At 44.0% G+C, this 20914-nt stretch overlaps 1 pseudogene; it reads left to right on the top strand.

Annotated features, from left to right (window-relative positions):
- LOC147460986 (pentatricopeptide repeat-containing protein At2g39620-like) overlaps positions 1 to 20914 on the top strand; it is a 204182-nt pseudogene that overhangs the window by 137609 nt on the left and 45659 nt on the right.

Below are 20914 nucleotides of genomic sequence, written 5' to 3' on the forward strand. Positions count from 1 at the left end.
AACATCACAGCAGGATTTTGAGCAACAGGGATATAGCCACTTGATGGAAGCGTCGTCAAGTTTGAGGGCATGCCTTGAAATCACTTGAAAATAGTTGAGAAGATACCAAATTAGATGGATGAAATCTTGTCTCAAGTTCCATGCACACCAGTAAATCATGTAGTGGATGGTGAAGTCATTCATGTCTTGAGCATGATGGCGAATCAAGCTGATAATCTTGCTAGCAATGCCAGTAATGAAGAAGACAGAGATGATGTCAACAACAACAAATTCCCAGCAAATGAGGCAAAAAACGCCAGAGGTAGTATGCTATTTAGAAATGATGAAGACATAGAGAGTGCTGACAACAACTTTTTTGGAGATGAGGCAAACAACATCAGATGTACTTTGCATTTTAACAATGAAGACGACATAGACGATGTTGGGAGAAACTACCAAATGAGGAAAACAACAGCAGCGAAACTCTTCATTTTACCAAGATGCTAAGAACAATGATTTTTTGGTAAATGAGTCAAACATCAGTCAAGATTTGTTGCACCAACATGAAGATGCATTGCAGAAGAGCAATGCTGCAAATAAAACCAATATTTGACCAGGTGTTAAAGAAAGAATTAAAAGTCGACATAAACATACATCCCTCATCGACACCATAGATTAAGCAACAATTTCAATGACAACAACAATCTTCAATAGAAGATTGGCGAATTGTTGAGTTTCTTCGAGTGCATATAGCAGAGGTTTGTGTGCGATAAGCAACACGTGAAGCATTGGTGGATTACACAAATAGTTTAGTTCTTACATCTAGCCAGTACATTGAGAGCATGAAAGCCAAGAATGCGAGGAAAGAGGAGATTGCCAAAGCACGAGAGGATCGAAAGCTCCAAAAGGAAAGCAAGCGACTTCAATCCCTTGCTGAGAAGGAGGCTCGATAAAAACGCCAAGGAAGAAGCCGTACAAGCGAAGATTTATAGGAAGAAGTGGGAGTCTCAACAATCTCAATTTGAAATACAAATGCAAGCCGTGCTTAGGGAACAAAGTCATCCTTATGGATTGTTTCTAAGGCCACTGCATATTGATCTTTCACATCATGCAATGGCAAGAAATCTTCGCATGGAGAAGCTTCGAAAATCACGAGAACACACTCCCACATCGTCTTGAGCTTATGTCAAGTAAGTATCTATACTAATAGATAAAAGGGGAGGGAATTCAGGCTCCCTCCCCCGGACACGTGGCAAAAGGAGAATCCTCCAGCAAGTGTTCCCTGCACCGGCCAACTGTGCGAAACAGAATGCGTCCCCTCCAGGCTCCAGTCCTCCCGAAAAAGAAAAGAATGCTCTTCATCTGCAGCCGCCCGCTCCTGACTCGAAGTTATGAAGCCAACTAGATGTTCTCCTTTTTCCCTCCTTTTTCTTCAGCTTCGTTCCATTCTGTGGAGAGAGAGAGAGAGAGAGAGAGAGAGAGCGGTAGACAACAGGTCCTTGCCAGTGAAGATGATGACAAGCATGCTCTTTAACTTCGCCTACATTTCCTCTACCACGTCAATAGCTACACAGTCTGTGAGGTGCTTCGCGAACAGGTCAGCACTCAACAGGCGCTCATTTCTCCAATATAAAGACACGGTTGCAGCAAGGTGGCAGCCCGTTGAGCAAGTTGCAGGTGCTACATGGTATCAAGATTCTCCGTACGGACTGTAGTATGTAGCTACAGTTGCCGTCAACAGATGGAAGAGGGAGAGAGAGAGAGAGAGAGAGAGAGATGTTAAGTCAAGAAGGAGGAGCCGGTTTAGGGTTGGGAGCTGCCCATGCAGCACCTCAGCATGCAGTCCGAGGCTTTGGCAATGCAGCTCCCAGCTATGGCGCTTCTGCAATTGCTACGTCACACAAGGAAGGGGCTATGGAGGGCGACAAGGACGCCTTTTTGAAGGGCAAGGCTCACAGAAGAGACAACAGCAGTGAAATTTGGTGAGGGCATGTGAGAGAGAGAGAGAGAGAGAGAGAGAGAGAGAGGCGCACGTTGTCAAGTCACGAAGGAGGAGCCGGCCAGCTTGAGGGTTGAGAGCCACCCATGCAGCACCTCAACATAGAGTTCCTGGCAATGGGACTGTAGCTCCAGGCCATGGCACCCCTGCAACTGCTAATCTGCACAAGGAAGGCGCTATGGAGGGAGGCAAGAACGCCTTTTCGAGGGGCAAGGCTTACGGAAAGGACAGCAGTAGTGAGCGTCAGCGAGGGCGACGTCAAGATGAAGATGGACATTTTCTAGGTAGCAACCTAGCACATGCCACACATTTCTCTTTGTATGGCATTATGGAATATGACTAGCATTGAATGAAAAAAGAAAAAAAAAAGAGAGTTGTGCTGAGGTATCTTACTATTATGAGAGAGAGAGAGAGAGAGAGAGACATGATTGTCCCAGGCACCGAATGCGAACACAGAGAGAGAGAGAGAGAGAGAAGAGAGAGAAGTATCCAATCAAGAGCAAGAGAGAGAGCTCTAGCTCTATGGCGTGCAATGTTTCTCAAGTGTGTGGCCTTCTAAGCGGTGGCGACCTTCATCATTCGAACACATCTCAATCTGCTTTCTCCTTCTCTTCCACCTTTCTCTCTCTTAAAAGAGGCTTTGTCCTTTCGAGCACCCAACATCGTTTGAGTTCATCAAGTGGACGGTCGTGGAACAAACTCTCATGTTTCCTCAATGTGGGTTTTCCAGAATGGTGGTGCAAATATTGAATTCATTGATTGTGCTTTATGAGACGGTGAACATTCTTGAGATCCTGCCATTAAAATCTACTCGAGTTGGCACACATTTCCTTAGCTCTACATAGATGCTACAGATTTAAGTGTATTTGGAGCTTTGCTTACCCCATTAAGCATAGCTATCTTGCCTGGTCCATTATGCATCAAGGTGTATGGATTGGAGCCAGAGCACTTAAAGCTAAAATTGGAGATGGAAAATGCAAAAGATGTCAGGCTGCAGAAGACTTATCACACATCTTTTTTGGCTGCAAAGCTAACAAGAGAAAGCTGCAGATATTTCATTACTGTTGTTCAAGCCTTCACCCTCAACCTCTTACTATTAATGAAATCCTCCTTGGAGAATGTAATAGACTCGACATCCCCCTGTGGAATCTATGGAGAATGGAGTATATATGGGCTTGCTGGACCCAAAGGAATGAAGCAATCTTCCAATCTCAGTTCAAAGACAACTCTTGTGTTTTCTCCATGGAGCTTAAAAGAATAGCTGTTAAATCCTCCAAGCAGATGATAGAAGTGTATAGTCAACCTCTTAACTCTATTCAAAAGTGCCTAAGGTGGCAGTGCTGGCGTGATGCCATGCTCTCATATTATTCCTCAGATAGACTTAGGATTATTTGTTTGGCCTTATCTTTGTAAAGAAGTCGGGATGCCTCTCTTCCCTCCTGTGAGGCACCGTTGTAAAGCTCCACCCCTTTTTTAATCCAATTTCATGTTTTCTCAAAAAAAAAAAAATCTTTGGAGGTTGCGACGATACTTTGGAGGCATTCAAGAATGGGGAGCTACATGAAACAATTGAGGAAGCGATGTGTTCCTAGGAATTGGTGCAATTTTTGTATGATGGACCTAACATACAATGTTGTACTATAGATTGTCTTGAAATTAAAAGTGTTCGTGAATGCTACTGTGAGAGAGAGAGAGAGAGAGAGAGAGAGAGGGGGGGGGGGGGGGGGGGGGGGGGGGGGGAGCACGACTCCTAGAAAATTGAGTCTTTGGTCAGTGTGTCTGCAAACGCACACACACACACACACACAAAGAGAGAGAGAGAGAGAGAGAGAGAGAGAGAGAGAGAGAGAGAGAGAGAGAGAGAGATCAAAGACTTTTTCACGCTCTGCAAGTGTTCGAGAAAAAGTGTCTCGGCTTAATATCGTGGGTTTTCCAATATGGTGGTGCAAAGATTGAATGCATTGATTGTACCTTATGAGACGGTGAACATTCTTGAGAACGAGCAAATGCATTCTGCCATGAAAATCTACTCGAGTTGGCGCACATTTCCTCAACTCTACATAGATGCAGAAGTCTTTGGAGGTTGTGACAGTACTTTGGAGGCATTCAAGAATGAGGAGCTTCAGGAAACAATTGAGAAAGCGATGTGTTCCTAAGCATTGGTGCAGTTTTTGTATGATGGACTCAACATACAATGTTGTACTATAAATTGTCTTGAAATTAAAAATGTTTGTAAATGCTACTTCAAAACAGAGAGAGAGAGAGAGAGAGAGAGAGAGAGAGAGAGAGAGAGACTTTTTTGCGCTCTGCGAGTGTTTGGGAAAAATGTGTCTCGGCTTTTTATTGTGTCGTTTTCAATATCAAAAATGCCGTTTGGGAGCAAGGAGAAAAGGAGAAATTCCGCTCCAAAATAGAGGAAAATGGTGCAAAATCCTTTAAAAGTAGCCTAATTTTCTAAAATTTCCTCTTGGCAAATTCAAGGAAAGAAATTTTGTATATTTGGAAAAATGATTTTTCCCAAACACTGCCGGTGACTCTCCAAGCACAAAAGGTGTGTGTGTGTGTGATGGAGATGGTTAGGCATAGGGGGCGGGACAATCGCGCCAAAGGTGTGTCCGCCGCAAAGAGGAAGCAAGACAGAGAGCGAGCGATTTTATTAATGCTTCAAATTGGAGAGAAAGGAAATGATATAGTAGGGGCGTTTCACACGTTTATAGTGTACTCAAACCCTAACAAACAAACACTGCATGGTTCACCCCTCTAATTACTAGCTGAGCGTTCACACAATGAAGCTTGCTCACAAATCCTAATTCTCCCAGTTTTGACTCAGTTTAGGTGAGGGAGGCAAGGGGGTTTTACCCCTGTCTAGGTAGGTTGAAAGAGGAGATCATTTGATGTTTCAAAATAATCGACAATTTTTGCAATTTTTCTCTATTTTCTTAAATTTTCAAGCAGATTTTCTCCTTCTTTCCCTCCTTTCAACCAACTGTTTTGATTTTTCAATCGGCTCAAGGCTAAACTAAGGCACACTTTTCTCGAACATTGAGACGGAGACACACACACACACGCACACACACACTAGAGAGAGAGAGAGAGAGAGAGAGAGAGATAGAAAACGGGGAGGGAAGCTAAGGCACACTTTTCTCGAACATTGAGACGGAGACACACACACACACACACACACTCTAGAGAGAGAGAGAGAGAGAGAGAGAGAGAGAGAGAGAGAGAGAGAGAGAGAGAGAGAGAGAGATAGAAAAGGGGGAGGGAGACTCCTATTAATGCTTCAAATTTTGAAGTTGATTATTGCCATAGGAGAGAAATGAAATGATATATTAATGTATTCAAGAGGCCAAAATGACCTATGAGACCAAACCATTACAAACTGGTGAATCTGATACCATGTTTGGGTACAAATAAATTATAAAATGAAATTAGAAGTGCTACTAGCTGGAAGAGAGAGAGAGAGAGAGAGAGAGAGAGAGAGAGAGAGAGAGAAAGAGAGTTGCACAAGAGCGAGCGAGATTCCTCTTAATGCATTGAATTTTGAGAGAGGTATTGCAACATCAGAGAAACGAGATGATATATTAACATATTCAAGAAGCCAAAATGACCTATGGGACCCAACCATTACTAACCGGTGAATCTGATACCATGCATGGGTACAAAAAAATATAAAATGAAACTAGAAGTTCTACTAGCTGGAACTGTTTGTGTGTGTGTATGTGTGTGTGTATGTGTGTGTGTGTGTGTGTGTGTGTGTGTGTGTGTGTGTGTGTGAGAGAGAGAGAGAGAGAGAGAGAGAGAGAGAAGACATGTTGTAACCTCCTTCATCCAGTAGTGTGCCCTACAGCTCTCGCGACACAAAGAACAATGCACACGTAGAGAGAGAGAGAGAGAGAGAGAGAGAGAGAGAGAGAGAGAGAATACTTTTCTTGGTTTGCTTTATGAAATTTGCGATGAGCAAGGGAGTTGAGGGTAAGAGGGATCATGCCGCCGTCGAAGGCGGCGCCGTTTTACTAGTCTTAAATATGTATCCTTTTCTTAGTAGCTATCTATGGCGCATAAGCTCAATTCCATCTCCCATCTATTGTTTTGATTTTTCACTCTATCCCTTGATTTTTTGATCTAAAACTCCTATCCTTTTGAAGCACATTATACAATACTAATACGGTTGGCCTTGCTTTGAAGCAAGGAGCTTTGCTTCCACTACCATATGTTCACCTCATTGAGATTGGCCTCTTGAGATTTGAAGCAAGGAGCTTTGCTTCCACTACCATATGTTCACCTCATTGAGATTCTCACCTTTGCATTGAGCTAGGAGAAATTTCTCATCTCCATACCTGTCAGTTTCTTCAATACAAATTGATAGACTATATTCTATGTCTATTTCATAGACAAAACCACACTCACACACGAAGGAAAATAAAAGTTTTTTATCACAATCCAGCTTGAGAGGAAAAGACCATCCTCAAATGAGAACTAACACAAACTATACATGTCAAAAACTCACACAAACAATGATATGGCCTCGCCTCAATGAGGGCTGTATATTTGTCCATCGTGGCTAAATTTTCATGTAGCCAAGGAGAAAATGCCGCAAGAGGTCTGCTATTGGATGGAGGACTCGAAGAGCCCCAGGAGAAAATGTCGCAAGAGGGCTGCTATAGGATGGGGGACTCTATTTTTATAATTTTTAGACCTCTCAGCTCGAGTCTCCCCACAGCTCCCCACTTAATTTGCGAGGTTGAGCCTTGGATTCGATTCTCCATAGCTTGAGGCTGCAACACCACTGCACACTCACTACTCCGATGCTGGAGGCTTGCGCTGTACTGTAAGGTGAACCCCCTTTGTGACTTGTTGGCGACATATTCCAAGAGCTAAAAACTGAGCAAGTGGACGATCAACCCAGCACTACAGGCTCTGCATTGGAGAAACGTCTATAGTGCATTTGGCATGCAGTGGAGAAACGCCTACAGTGGGCTCGACATCCAATGGAGGTGCCAATAGGCTCCGAGAGACGCTTGCAATATGGGCTTGGGGCAGACTCGGAAAGGGGAGGGTAAACACAATATGGCAGTGGGCGAATTTTGTTCAACGCTAGCTGGTAAAAGAGACCTTATATTGGGAGGCATTGCCTACAGATACGGGGAGAGAGAGAGAGAGAGAGAGAGAGAGACAGGGAGAGAGAGGCCACAGCGAGTAATTGCCCGCTAATCAAGGATCCTTCTCTCTCTCTCTCTCTCTCTCTCTCTCTCTCTCTCTCTCTTCGCACACACACACACACAGTCAGTTGGTCCTTGACTGTAGAATATTGTCCGGTGTTCGATGGCACAGTCAGAAGGTGGATGGTTTGCCCGCTGCTTGAGGAGCTCAGTGGTGTCGGCAAACTTGACGCTCGACGTGGCTTGGCACAGAGCAATTGAAGCCGAAGCATACCTTAGATCCGGTCACATGGCAGTTCACTCTTGCCTTTTTGGCCTGCCCAAAGGGCAAGGCTATAGTGATGCATTGTTTTTTTTAAACTAAAATAGAAAAAAGATTGAGTTATATTTTTAAACATTTTTTGATAGGCTAAATAAGATGATTGGTTGAAATAAGAAGCGGACACTCATTTAAATGAAGAGTGTAAATGTAATGATAAACATGTATTGGATTTTGAAATATGAATGAATGCTCCTTTATCAAGGAAAAGATTTTGGGTTACCTTTGAAAGCATGAAACGGCTACAGCCTAGCCTTAGAGATTAAATGATAAAGCCTTAGAGGCTCCACAAACTCACTGCATGAAAGCCTTGTTAGCCCGCCAGGCACTCAAACTTACTGCGTGAAAGCCTTGTTAGCCCGCTAGGCACTCAAAGCCGAGGCAGGGACTCCGATGTTGCAAGTCGGGAGGCTGGAGCATTAAGTGCGTCACGCTTGCGGGCAATATAGAGTGCACAATGCATTATAAGAAGATGAGGATGAGGATGGCACTTTGGGTTTTCTATGACCAATGCAGAAGCAATCAGGGCTTGGGTCGAGGCAACATGGCCAGCAGCTGGATGTTGTGCTTTGTGCAAATGCCACCACTTGTTGCCATCTCTCTGTTAAATGTACAGGAATCTCAAGAGTTCAAGAGAAAATCATATTTTGACTTTGCAACGAATCAAATCATTTAAAGAATACTGTAAACTGATAATATCTACAATTCTCTTTTCAGTACCAATTTTTTATATTTAAATCTCATTCTTGAAGTGGTTTTTTATGTCCAAATTTTGAACAAAAATCTACATCAGCTCAAAGCACAACAGATTATCAATTTGGTAATCAAACAATGCTCCCATCTCCATGATTATTGAGTGAGATAAAATCTCACCTTCCAATATTGCTTGTTAGTCGCCAGCTGAAGATCCTCCTACCTCTTGCATTCAATAAGCCCAGCACAAAGCCTAAAAGTCGGCCATCATAATAAGTAGCCAAGAGAAGTAACCTGTGAAATGAAGTGCCCTTGAAGTGTAGAGGTTTGTCTGACATGGTGGAAGTGGCATAGGAGGCATCATGTTCTTCTCTTTGGATTATGAGCTGCTACTGGAGGAGATCAATGTAGATTTGTTAGGCTTGGATACACGTTTTCTAGCACCATTGCAAACCTGTGATCTCCATTTGAGCCACAAGGAGATTATTTCAGTGGTGATTCCTTGTTATTGCGAGCTTATAGATTATCGACTTCAGGTGGCTCAACTGTGACGCCCACCGTCGTCAGTATTATCTACAAATTTTTTTTCTCCTCTGCATCTCCTCTCCTGCTGCCATGGCTAATTGAGCTTTGGGAGGAAATTGGCAGCTCTGACAATGTGTCTAAGTCTTCCCTATCACAGCCTATGCAACCAATATATACGAAAAAAATTAAGATAAGCTTTCTCAATGCAAGATTTATCCCTCCCTCTTACATACATTCATGCAATGTCTTAGCAAGTCTAATCATGATTCATAAGAGCTGTAAATCTAGAGCTCCTAACCTTGCCACATCACTGTCGAAGCTCTGGTCCAGTGTTCACAGAAAACCGGCCTTTAGTTTATCTTAAAAGGACAAAGATTGAAAATTCGCGATTGGTTTTGAGGGCTGCCTTGAAGGAAACATGTAAATTTTGAGGATTTTAGTGTAAAAATCAATTAAAACCGGTTAAATTTTTGTAAAAACTGGTAGATTTTCAAAGCTTTCCTTTTTTCCATTGGTTCCTAAAAAAGTTTTTGGTGAACAGTGCGATTCTGGTCAACCTGCCGGCCTCTCCATTATGATCCGTCCCGCATGCTTGTCAACAACATTAATGTCAAAGAACACCTTTGGGTTGGCAGGTCTACTCCTGGGTGCTCTCTCTTTGCTCATCACCAAGCATGGAACCAGTGTGCATCATCACAATTTGTTGCATATGCCATGCAAAGTCGAGGAGAAGCGCTTTCTATGAGAAGCTGCTCATAGAAAGCGCTGATGGTAGAAGGCACAAGGCGCACGGCAACTGCAAAGCTTTGAAAGCAATCTATTGCCTCTCCCTCACTACGCGACCTCATCTACCATGCATGCACTGTTGCAACACCCTTTTTCTAAAGCTCCAACCCACTCAACTCAGCTTCGAACGTCAAATGAATTAAAGGACAACATGCTCCCCTCTTGATTAGACTGACACAGCGCACAATTGGAAATCTTAAGGGCACATGTAGGGGTTTCACTGGTCCTCCCACCCACTCCATGTTTTTGGCCTGCCAAAGACAAAGGCCATAGTGATCACTATACTTTTGACTTAACTAAATTCAGTATTACAAAATAAATCAATACAATTATACCATTGGTAGAAAAATAGAGACATGATGGGTGAATCCTTCAAGTGTAATATGTTGTGAACTCATGAGTGGTTTCTGGCCCGCCCAATGCTCATAACCTTAATATGACATGAACCTCAACCTTCGCACACTCCAATGCACGATGACAGGGCCGCATCTTGTGATTACAGCGAGGAGAGCCATTCGGTCCCCTGACTCCCGAGTCGGAATCCCCCCTCTCTCTCTCTCTCTCTCTCTCTCTATGTGTGTGTGTGTGTTGCCAAGTTGTCAGGTCTCTCTCCCCATGTGGTGCGTTCCTAATTAGCAAGGGCGGTGAGGAATTAGTCAAGGTCACTGTCGAGGATGTGGACGCTTCCCACGCCGCCCAGTTGCTACATCAATTGGGTAGCTTGCTTGGGCCGGGGCAAGTTGTTCACAAGCCTGCTGTACGTGATTCCCATCTTCCTCAGCCAATCATGATGTCGCAGCTGTGGAGGCTTCTCATACAATACGGTAACTGCAACACGAGAGACACGCACACGTATTGTGATGCTGCAAGGCATGCATGATTCACAACCAAGCTCGGTGTCTTGAGGCGTCGATACCATGCAAACATTGGTAGAAGGTGTCATCAAAAGAAACAAATAAGGATATTGTTGTGGCTTGGACATTCTTCTCTTATAGTGTCACGCGTGTTTGATGGGGTCTTGCTATCCTAGGCACTTTTCTTCTTCTTCATGTACTTGTATATGTGGAATGCACTCTATATTAGACCAGTTATTTAGGTCCAACATATGTTATCCTTGCTACTACTCGTGGACCTATATAAGAGATGACGGCTCTTACTCGTCAAGGTCGTGGGGAGGGGGGTTGTTGATCACAGCCCTCCATTTAGTTGCCATTTTTGCGCGGAATGAGGAGGTAGAGCTGTCGGATGAGTGACACCTCAGCTGCCGGAACATTGTTGGGCTACATGCAATCAAAATCGAACAACTCAGCAGGCAAAATGCGTTCACAGCTTGACAGCTCCGCATGCGTAATCTGGCTTCCACACTATCGCTGAGCAGCCACCACCTCAGCCCCTGGAATTCATGTAGGCTGTATGGGCATATTAGTGACAGTGAGCAGTGGTCCTGGTTCCTGCAGGTGTTGCGAGTGCTGGCCCCCCTCTCCCACAACCCTTGACGGCCGGGAATGGTCCTTCAGTGACCATTCCCACGAAATAATTGCTCCCACCATGGCTCGCGGCCTCCCCATCGCTCGCCATGCGGTCACAATTATTTCGGGGAATGGTCACTGAAGGACCATTCCCTACACCTTAATTTTGTTGGTCATATGCATGGACCACCTTATATGGGAGCAGTGATGGAAAATCAAGAAGTATGACTTGCTCCATGCTTTCACATGATGCAGGTGGTGTTGTTGATGATGTGTAAGAGATGCTTGCAGCTATGGCCACTTGTACAACAGCAAGCATGCCACCAGTAAGGTGGTATGGAGCATGAGACATTAGGTTGATCGGCTGTAGATCACGCTTGAAATTAACTGCTCAAATCAAGCATTATGTTGTAGCATGCTACCAGTGATGTCCCCATCATGGCACCACCACCAATTTCTATGCAGTTTGGTGATGGGGGCGGTTGATACAACTCATTGCACAAGAAGTTGGACATTGCCCTGGCAATATTATGGACAGGTTGCCATTATAAAGGCTGGAATTAGGTGATGGCTCTCCTACACAAGCTAATAATAATACTACACTTCATCAAAACTTGCAACGGTTTTATAATTGTATAAAACCTTGCTACTACACTTCTAGGACCTTCAGATTTATAAGTTTTTCCAACAGATTTGCATTTTTAAGTTCAAAGACTATGTGTAGATTAAAAGTCAAAAATAATTGTTGATCAAACTTTGTCTCTGGCTATTATACAGGGGTTTTTGGCCTACCCAAAAGGCAAGGCTATAGTGATACCTTCCCACATAGGGTGTATATTGTAACCTCAGCATGGCTCATGTTAAATATCGGCTAGCTAAGCGATGTGTAGTGAAGCTGACCGGGGGAGCCGGTCACAGTGCTTTTTGGGGCGGGCAAGTTTCTTTAAGGCAGGCTGCAAGCAATGTGCAAATGTGCGTGCGTAGTGCAGTGGTACAGCTCCTGCTCTTGACTGGGAGGTCTGGTGTTCAAGCTACGTGTCGTGCAACGCGTTGATCTTTTAGTCAACTCCTCCCATCCGGTTTCATTTGACCGACAACCGTGGCTCCAGTTGCCCTGCCATGCAGGCAAGCTAGCCGATATTTAACCAAACGCCCTCAGCATTTCACTCTTACTATGATGGAGGAAAAATTGTTAAGGGGAACACTTTGTTGCAGAGTTGGCTCTAGCATGAAGATGGCAATTAAAGCAGTTGGATACTCAGTGCAAGGGTAGCAGCGACTCGCGAGTCTTGAGACCTTGGAGGTGAAGTTAATACTAGGGTAGAAAGGGGTTTCACAGTGTGTCAAGGGACTAGTTGCATGCCAGATTAGTATGATAGGGCTACCAAAAACCGCCTCATCCCTCCACCCTTTTCACCAAGCAATATAACTCTAGTGGGTGGATGTCATGCACTATCGACTGAAAAAGCCGGTCAGCCAAGTATTAGCACTGTGCATGCTATCCACAAGGGCTCAGTGAGAAAATCTACAAAATAAATAGGGTTAATGGAGCAAAAGCAACACACAGGTCTGCGAGTGTATCCAAAGGCAGAAGGTGACAAAGAGGTAGGCAGTGTTATGAATACAAGCGCTATAAAATCAATTAGCAATCATGTTCATGTATCATGTACAACAGAATCCGGATGTGAGAAGGGATGTATATTGTCCACGTGTTTAATGTAGGTGTGGTGTGGGTGGTTGATGACAAGAGTGAAAGCAACCAAGAGGACCACTAGGTTGCCCCCAGCCTCACCAAGCTACAACGTAGATGAAAAGTACAGTTGTGAGAGGAGAGGTTTCAGGAGTGGGGTTTTGGATTAATGTTGTGCAACTGACCATGGGGACTCTCTCTCTCTCTCTCTCTCTCTCTCTCTCTCTCTCTCTCTCTCTCTCTCTCTCTCTCTCTCTCTCTCTCTCTCTCTCTCTCTCTCTCTCTCTCTCTCTCGGAGCATTAATGCACCATAAGTTTAACACATTACCATAAATGCTTCTGACACTGGAACTTACCATGAGATCGTGAGCTTTCGCTCTGGCAAGCACTACATGTCCAGCTAGATGCAGTTGGAGCCTTGGAGGGCATGACAACCGTTCTCTTGCCCTCCAACCAAATACCTCGTTGGAGGCAAGGGAGTCGGGACTACTTCATGCCCTACAAACTGCACCGTAGCTAGGTATGTGGTACCTCTAGGGCAGAAGCTCCTAATCCTAAGCACTATAAGAAAAAGAATGAGAGAGTCCATTTTTTAACATTAGAAAGCATCTCAAAATTCTTGTGCATGAAATGTACACAACTTGTTAGATGGGCAGGGTAGGAGGCATTGTACAGGGAAGTGCAGACTTGCCGACGTCTTGATGAGTGGGGTCTTTATTCCAGTATCTAAATTCCAATCCAGTTTTTGATTTTCTGTCCAGTCTACTGTCTGAAATCTTCTAACACTAGTAGCTGAAATCTTTTAACACTGGAATTAGCTATCTCAAGAGATCAGCTCCAATTCCATTTCGGCGATCACGGTGGCTCGAGCTGAAGCTCGTTGACTGAAATACTCTTCTCCCAGTTGGAAGTTTTGAGCAATGGCACCCAAATCCAGTCGTGACCCGAAATCCACCATCCGTGTTGATCCTATTCCTCAGGAGTCGAGAAGAGAGTCTGACCCTAAGCAAGAGAAGGTGACTGACACTGAGGCTCAGGATGAGCATAGTTAGGCTGATGAGACGCAGGACTCACAGCAGTCCAGTCATTCTCGACGCAGACGAGCAGAAAGGGAAGCATGGAAAGCCAAGAGTTCTCGGTCCCGGTAGGGGGATGAGGGTACCAAGGGAAGTAAAGGCAGTCACCGCACTTCTAGCCGACAGGCCAAAGAGAACACTGATACAGAGACAGAAACAGACATTGATTGGGATGCAGACACTGACAATTGCAAGAAGACTTCCAAGCACCGTTCTGAATCTAAGAAGAGAAGCGGTAGAATCAGTGGTAATCGGAATGATTACTCGTCTTCTCTAAAAAATTCTTTTCCAATATTCAAGGGAGGTAAGAAGGATGATCCAGACGTTCACATACAGGCTTTTGAGCAGTATGCTGAACTGAAAAATATTGATGAAGATGATTGGGGGGAATACTTCCCGCAAACCTTGAAGGAGGCAGCAAGGAAATGGTATTACCATTACCCTGCGTGTCAGCTCAGATCCTACAACAAGTTGCTTAAAGCCTTCAGAATGGAGTATTCCGACAACAGAGGGGATAAAGATATCCTCTGTGAACTGGATAAGATCAAGCAACGGAATTTATCAGTCCAAAGTTATGTAGAAAAGATCAAGGAGCTAACCAGGTAGTTATAGGAACCGCCATCCGAGAAGAGGTGGCATGCATGGTTTCTGAATGGTTTTAGAAGCAAAAATCTTAGGGAGCAGGAGGTACCAGCTCCAACCAAGAAATTCAATGATTTGATACAAAGGGCACTGTAGCTAGAACAGCAGGCTAAGAAGGAAAAGAGTCACAAAAACAGAAGATCCAGTGAGAGTTCTGATTCCAGTGAGGTGTCCAGCAGCTCTAATGAACAGTCCAAGGAGAAGTCAAAGAAGGGATCTTGGACCAAGAAGATTGAAGAAATGCTTAGACAGATTGCCAAGATTAGCCACACTAGACAGCTAGTTCGGAAGATGGAGACTTGGTGTTCGAAATGCAAATCCAAGGACCATATCTCCAACGTGCCCACAATGTACCTACTGTAAGGCTTTTGGTCATTTATGGAACAATTGTGGTATCAGGATTCATCACTTTAAGAAGGGTTCAAAGACCTGCCAGTGGTAGCCTATAGTAAACCAGTGAAAGTAGAACCCGCCAAAGTATCTCAAGAGGAGAGACCAGGTACCAGTGGCACTGGTCAAGGACGTGGACGATTCCAAACGGGTATGGGCCGAGGCAGAGGGCGTGGCAACTTCTAGAGTCGGAGCATGAATTGCTACACTTGTGGGAAGTACGGCTATTTTGCAGCCCAATGCCCAGACGCACCTGCACCTACTTCTACTGAGGCTAAGGCACCAGAGCCAGTCCCAGTACGGGTAGTCACAAGAAGCAAGGGCATAGTAATTGAATAAATTCCAGATACTTCAGAAACACCGGTCACTACTAATAGCAGCAAGTGGGCTCAACAACGAGAAATTTGGAAGGCCAAGGGTAAAGAGAAGGTGGTAGATGAATGGCAAGAGCAGAGAGAACTAGCGGCTAAAATCACGAAGGATTTGGCCAAGAAGCTGCCAGAGCAGCCAGAAAGTTCTCAAGCCCGAGTCATTCAGAAGATACCATCCCAATCAACTGAGAAGGATCAGTCAATACTGGGCATACATGAGACCATGTTGGCTGCGGTACAAGGAATGGTTGATGAACTGAGAGTTGATGGAAGGATTGAAAGCATTGCAAGATAGGAATGGCAGTGTGAAGATACAACCAGTTCTTCGAGCTCTGACAATTAGTCTGACCAAGAGAAAGAAGAAATCCAGGTTAAAATTTGTGATAGAATTCAGAAGTTGATTGTAGAGCTGGAGGATATCATTAAAACCTTGCCTGAAGTGGCAAACTTCATCAGACAGTGGAGGAAAGCTGAAGCGAAGGCCAGAACAGTGGACCTGACGGCCGTCCGAGTTGATGAAGTTCCGCTCATTCAAGTGGACTACAAGGTTAGGAAGCAATGGGAACCTCTTTCAAGTGTTATCTTGGATGGAGGAGCAGGAGTCAATATAATGGGAGTTCATCTCCAGCAGAGAATGGGTATCACGAATCTAAAGCCAACACCATTTAAAGTGCGAATGGCAGATCACAGAGTGGTACAAGCTACGGGCATGATTGAAAATATGCAGATAAGAGTAGGCAGGGAAAAATTTAAAACCAGCTTCTTAGTTTTGGATGTGCAAGGGGCATATGGGATGCTACTAGGGCGCCCATGGTTGAGAACAGCACATGCTGTTCATGACTATGCAAATCAAACCTTAACCATAGAAGGGGCCAGCGGAAAAATTCAAATCCAGACGAACAATACTAGGAGCTGGAGAAAAGAACTGAGGCCGAAGGAGTTATGCCAGAAGTACAGAGCCAAGAAGATCGAACGAATGTTAGCAGCCCTGAACATATTCCCTTTAGCAGAGATTGACTTGGATGCAGTTTTACTAAATAAAGAGCAGGCTGACAAGCAGAAAAAGAAATTCCCCTATCAGTTTACTGAAATCAACACAGGGGAAAGATCAGTTCAGCTAACTGGGAGCTTGGTGGAATCAGCTGATACTGGTATGGTAGAGGATCCAGTACGTTCTGAAGAACACACAGTGGATCAGAATGCTGATTCAGAACTGAATGGGCCATCCTAGGATTATGCTAAAGAATCAACCAAATGAAAAGGATGCGGGCCTAATTGGTTACTTCTAGATGACCAAGAAGTGGAAGAATGGAACCTACGATCGGAGGATAGTCCTAGGATGATCAAGGTCAACAAGCATCTCAACCCAGTAATGAAGGAAAAGGCACGCAGGATGTTCTAGAACTACAAAGGCGTATTTTCCTGGGAACACACAGACTTGAAGGGGGTGGATCTTGAAGCATGTCAACATCGGATACCGTTGAAGCCAGATGTTAGGCCAGTACGACTGCAAAGATACCGAATGAACCCCAACTATGCTAAGAAGGTCAAAGAGGAGATTGATAATCTTCTCAAGGATGGGTTCATCACAGAGCGCCAGTAGCGATTGGCTATTTCCCATAGTCGTAGTTCCCAAGAAAAATGGGAAATTGAGAGTCTGTGTTGACTATAGGAAACTCAACGCCCAAACTATCAAAGATCCATTTCCATTGCCTTTTACTGACATGTTGCTTGATGAGATTGCAAGATATGAAATGTATAGCTTTATGGATGGTTACAGTGGCTATAACCTGTTTACAGATCGCTCCTGAAGATAGAGCGAAGACCACTTTCATCACCAAGTGGAGAGCTTTCATGTATCTGGTGATGCCTTTCGGCCTGTGCAATGCACCAGCTACCTTTCAGCGGTGTATGATGGAAATGTTTAATGAATTTCTTCATCGGTTCCTTGCTATCTTTATGGATGACTTTACTGTATATTCAGATGAGGAACAGCACCTACTATTCCTAGAAATGGTTTTCAAACGCTATCAAGAGAAGCAGATTTGTTTGACTCCATTCAAATCCGTTTTCCTAGTCTGGAAGAGACAGTTACTAGGACATGTGGTTTCCCGAAATGGAATAGAAATGGCCAACGATAAAATTCAGTGTGTTCAGCAGGCTAAAGCACCCAAAAATGCTTCAGAGTTGAGCTCTTTCTTGGGTTATGTTAACTTCTATAGAAGGTTTGTACATAAGTTTGCTTCTCAAGCAGTACCATTATATGAGCTTACAAAGAAGACCAATAAGTTCAATTGGACTGTTGAATGTGAGGAGAGCTTCCAGAATCTGAAAAAAGCCATTATCAGTAAACCAGTCCTTAGGAAACCAAACTGGGATGTTATTTTCCATGTACATGTAGACGCTTCGGGATTGGCAATGGGAGTGATATTGGCTCAGCCAGACAGAAGGACTAATTATCTTGTTTATATTGCCAGTCGTAGATTCAGTCCGGCTGAACAAGGATATACAACTACTGAGTGAGAAGCTCTTGGAATGGTTTTCAGTGCTACAAAGTTCAGGCATTACCTGTTGGGAAAGTTGTTCCATTTTTATGTGCACCATCAGGCTCTTCTGTTTTTTTATTAATAAAGTCATTATTCAAGGCAGGCTGATACGGTGGATGATGTTCCTAATGGAGTTTGAATTCAGAATTTTTCATAAGCCTAGCAAGAATCATTGTGGAGATGATTTTTTGTCAAGGAGTACGGAAGGTTATTCAGAATTATCCTTGCGGGATGAACCAGTGGACGTTGACTTATTCTAGCTACAGGCAAGAGAATCAATTGATCGTGAATGGTATGATGTTTATTAATTTCTTGCGGGATGAACCAATGGACGCTGACTTATTCCAGCTAGAGGCAAGAGAATCAATTGATCGTGAATGGTATGATGTTTATCAGTTTCTTTCTCAAGGTGCTTTTCCAGAAGAGTGGAAGCAGAACCAGAAGAAAGCTTTGGTCATAAAAAGCTTGAAGTTTACTATCATCGGAGGGTCACTCTATCAATTAGGTGTTGATGGTATACTTCGGCGATGTGTGCCTATGGAAGGAAGAATGCAGGTTATTTCAGAAGCACATAATGGTGAGTCTGGTGGACATTTTTCCAATGAAGTAACCTACAAGAAGATTCTGCAAGCTGGTCTGTGGTGGAAAACATTAATTGCTGATGTTAGAAGTTTTTGTAAAACTTGTGACATATGCCAAAGAATGGGTCGACCAACAGCTGCAGATATGACTCCTTTGACGCCAGTACAACCACTGGGTGTGTTCATGAAATGGGGATTAGATTTTATGGGACCTTTTAAGAAGGTTAACCCCAGGAAGAACAAGTACATAGTAATGGCTACTTGTTATGTCACTAAGTGGGTTGAAGCTAAAGCTCTTCTTGACAACACAGCCAAGTCAACTGCAAGGTTTCTATTTGAGAATATTGTCTACCGATATGGATGTTCGGTAGAGATTGTGTCAAACCAAGGAACACATTTTATCAATGACACTTGGATATGCTTTCAGTCAAGCATCGGAAATCTACTCCTTATTATCCCAGATGCAATGGTAAAGCTGAAAGTAGTAACAAGACAATCAAGACTATTCTCACTAAGGTTGTGCAAAAGAAACCAGACCAGTGGGATTTGAAACTCCAGACTGCTCTATGGGAGTATAGGACAGCTTACAAGGTCACTACTGGGTTGACACCATTCAGAATGGTGTATGGCACTAAAGTTGTGGTTCCTATGGAGTTTGTTATCCCAAGTCTGAGAATGGCTGTGAAGTATGGCTTAGACTTCAACCACAATCTGAAAAAGCGCCTAGATGAACTTATGCAGTTAGATGAACTCAGGCAACGGGCTATGCTGGAACAAGAAATTGTTCAACAACGAAGGAAGCACTGGCATGATTGCCGAATTAAGGTTCGGGAATTTCAGAAAGGAGATTTGGTACTTCTCTATCAGTCTAGACTGGGTCCAAAGGAGCCAAACCTGAAGATTGCCTGGGCAGGACCATTTGAGGTAGATTGGGTCTTCTCCAATGGTACAGTAAGACTAAAAGATTTATCTGGATTATTGTTGCCAAGAGCATATAATGGTGCAAAGATCAAGCTTTACTTCAAAAGCTAGAGAGTCTGGCCAAGAACATTGTACTAGGGAATTGGGAACTGCAGATCAAGAGATACCAAAATCGAATATTTTTGGGCTTTTTCATGTGCAACTAGTTCCAATTTCAGAATCAGTACCAGTGGAACCAAACCAGATTGATCTTAGAATCAGTACCAATGTGATCAAACCAGACTGGAAACCAGTCCAGTATCAGTGGGAACACACTTTTCAATTTTTAAGCGCCCAACGGTTAGATGGCATGCTTGTAGTAATCATTTCAAGGATGGGTAGAAGTATTGTCCAATGCATGTCTGCCACAATAGCAGCGACGCACACAAGTCTAGGAGCGGCGAGTGGTGGAGATTTTATGGCGCGAACAGTCAGGAGAGTCGGTATTTTTCCTCACAAATCCCCTACGCGTTGATTTCCTCCCGTTATTTATTCTCCATCGCCAAGCTCTGAAGTATCTTCGCTACAGCCGTAGACCTCGTCCTTTGAGGAGACAGTTGACTGTCGACTAGCTTTGCCAGCGACACCTAGGTACGGCTTTGACACATCAAGTCTGTCTTCTTCTCCTTCTCCTGTTTTGTCGTCTTGACAGTGTATGGGTAGGAAGAAGCGCTCAGACAAGATGCAGGAGTCTCTTGAGAAAACCCAAGCCATAGTTACTGCTGCAAAGGCAAGCCTTCCCATCATTGCATACAATAAGATTCAGCGCTATGTATTCAATGACCAAGCAATGGCTTTGCTACAACTATGGGCTCTACGAGTTGTTCTGCAAGCCAAAAGAATCGCTTTCGACGCAGACATCATAAAGCAGGTTCTTGATTCTTTCGATGCTAAAGATGGCAGTGCCATAGTGAATGGTCAAAAGGTGTCGGCTACACCAGAAGATATAGCTTTTGCATTCCGGATGCCCAATGAGCCCAAACCGTCTGTGGCGACCCCACAACAGATAAGTATAGTCATAAAGGAGGATGAAGAGGATAAGCGCAAGCGCAAGCCCAATGGTCAAGGGATTCCAGTAGCAGGACTGGAAGCCTCTACTACTTACAGATTTGTGGCTGAAGCAGTAAGCCTTAAAAATAATCCAACATATGTATCTGAGAAAGTCTTTGCTATGCTGTTGGCCAAGACATTGGATTCAAGGGTCTCTATTAACCTTTGTTAAATCCTGTCACACAATGTGCTTCAGCAAACTGCCAAGTTAAAATCCTAGAATGTTTTTAAAGCTTGCTATGTTTGGCAATTCTTGTATTGGGCCACTGTTCTAGAGGTTCATGGACAGGTAAAAAGGGCTTGGAGTGAGAAGCCAGTTTCAGAACCCAAGAATATTGATATGTCCTCAGATGACGAAGCGACAGACCACTCCAACTGATCTGAAAAGGAAAGCCACCGAAGATCAGGCTGGCAGTTCGAAGAAGCCAAAGACCACATTGACGAAGAGCAGTGAGTTTCTGAAGCAGATAGAGAGCCAGGTCAAGAATGTGAATACTGAAAAGGCTATAGTGAGCTAGACTAAGAAGCAACCTGCTCAGAATACTGTGCTTAACCAGTCAGTAGGACATAGTACAGTCGCTACTGGTTCTAGCAAAGATCAGGCAAAAGCAACAATTTTTGAGAAGGTAGCAGAGCAGTCGGCTGTGGACAAAGGTAAAGGACAAGTGGACAAAGG

The sequence above is a fragment of the Adiantum capillus-veneris genome, chromosome 3, assembly GCF_014529385.1.
Source record: "Adiantum capillus-veneris isolate H3 chromosome 3, ASM1452938v2, whole genome shotgun sequence".
Lineage (NCBI taxonomy): Eukaryota > Viridiplantae > Streptophyta > Polypodiopsida > Polypodiales > Pteridaceae > Adiantum > Adiantum capillus-veneris.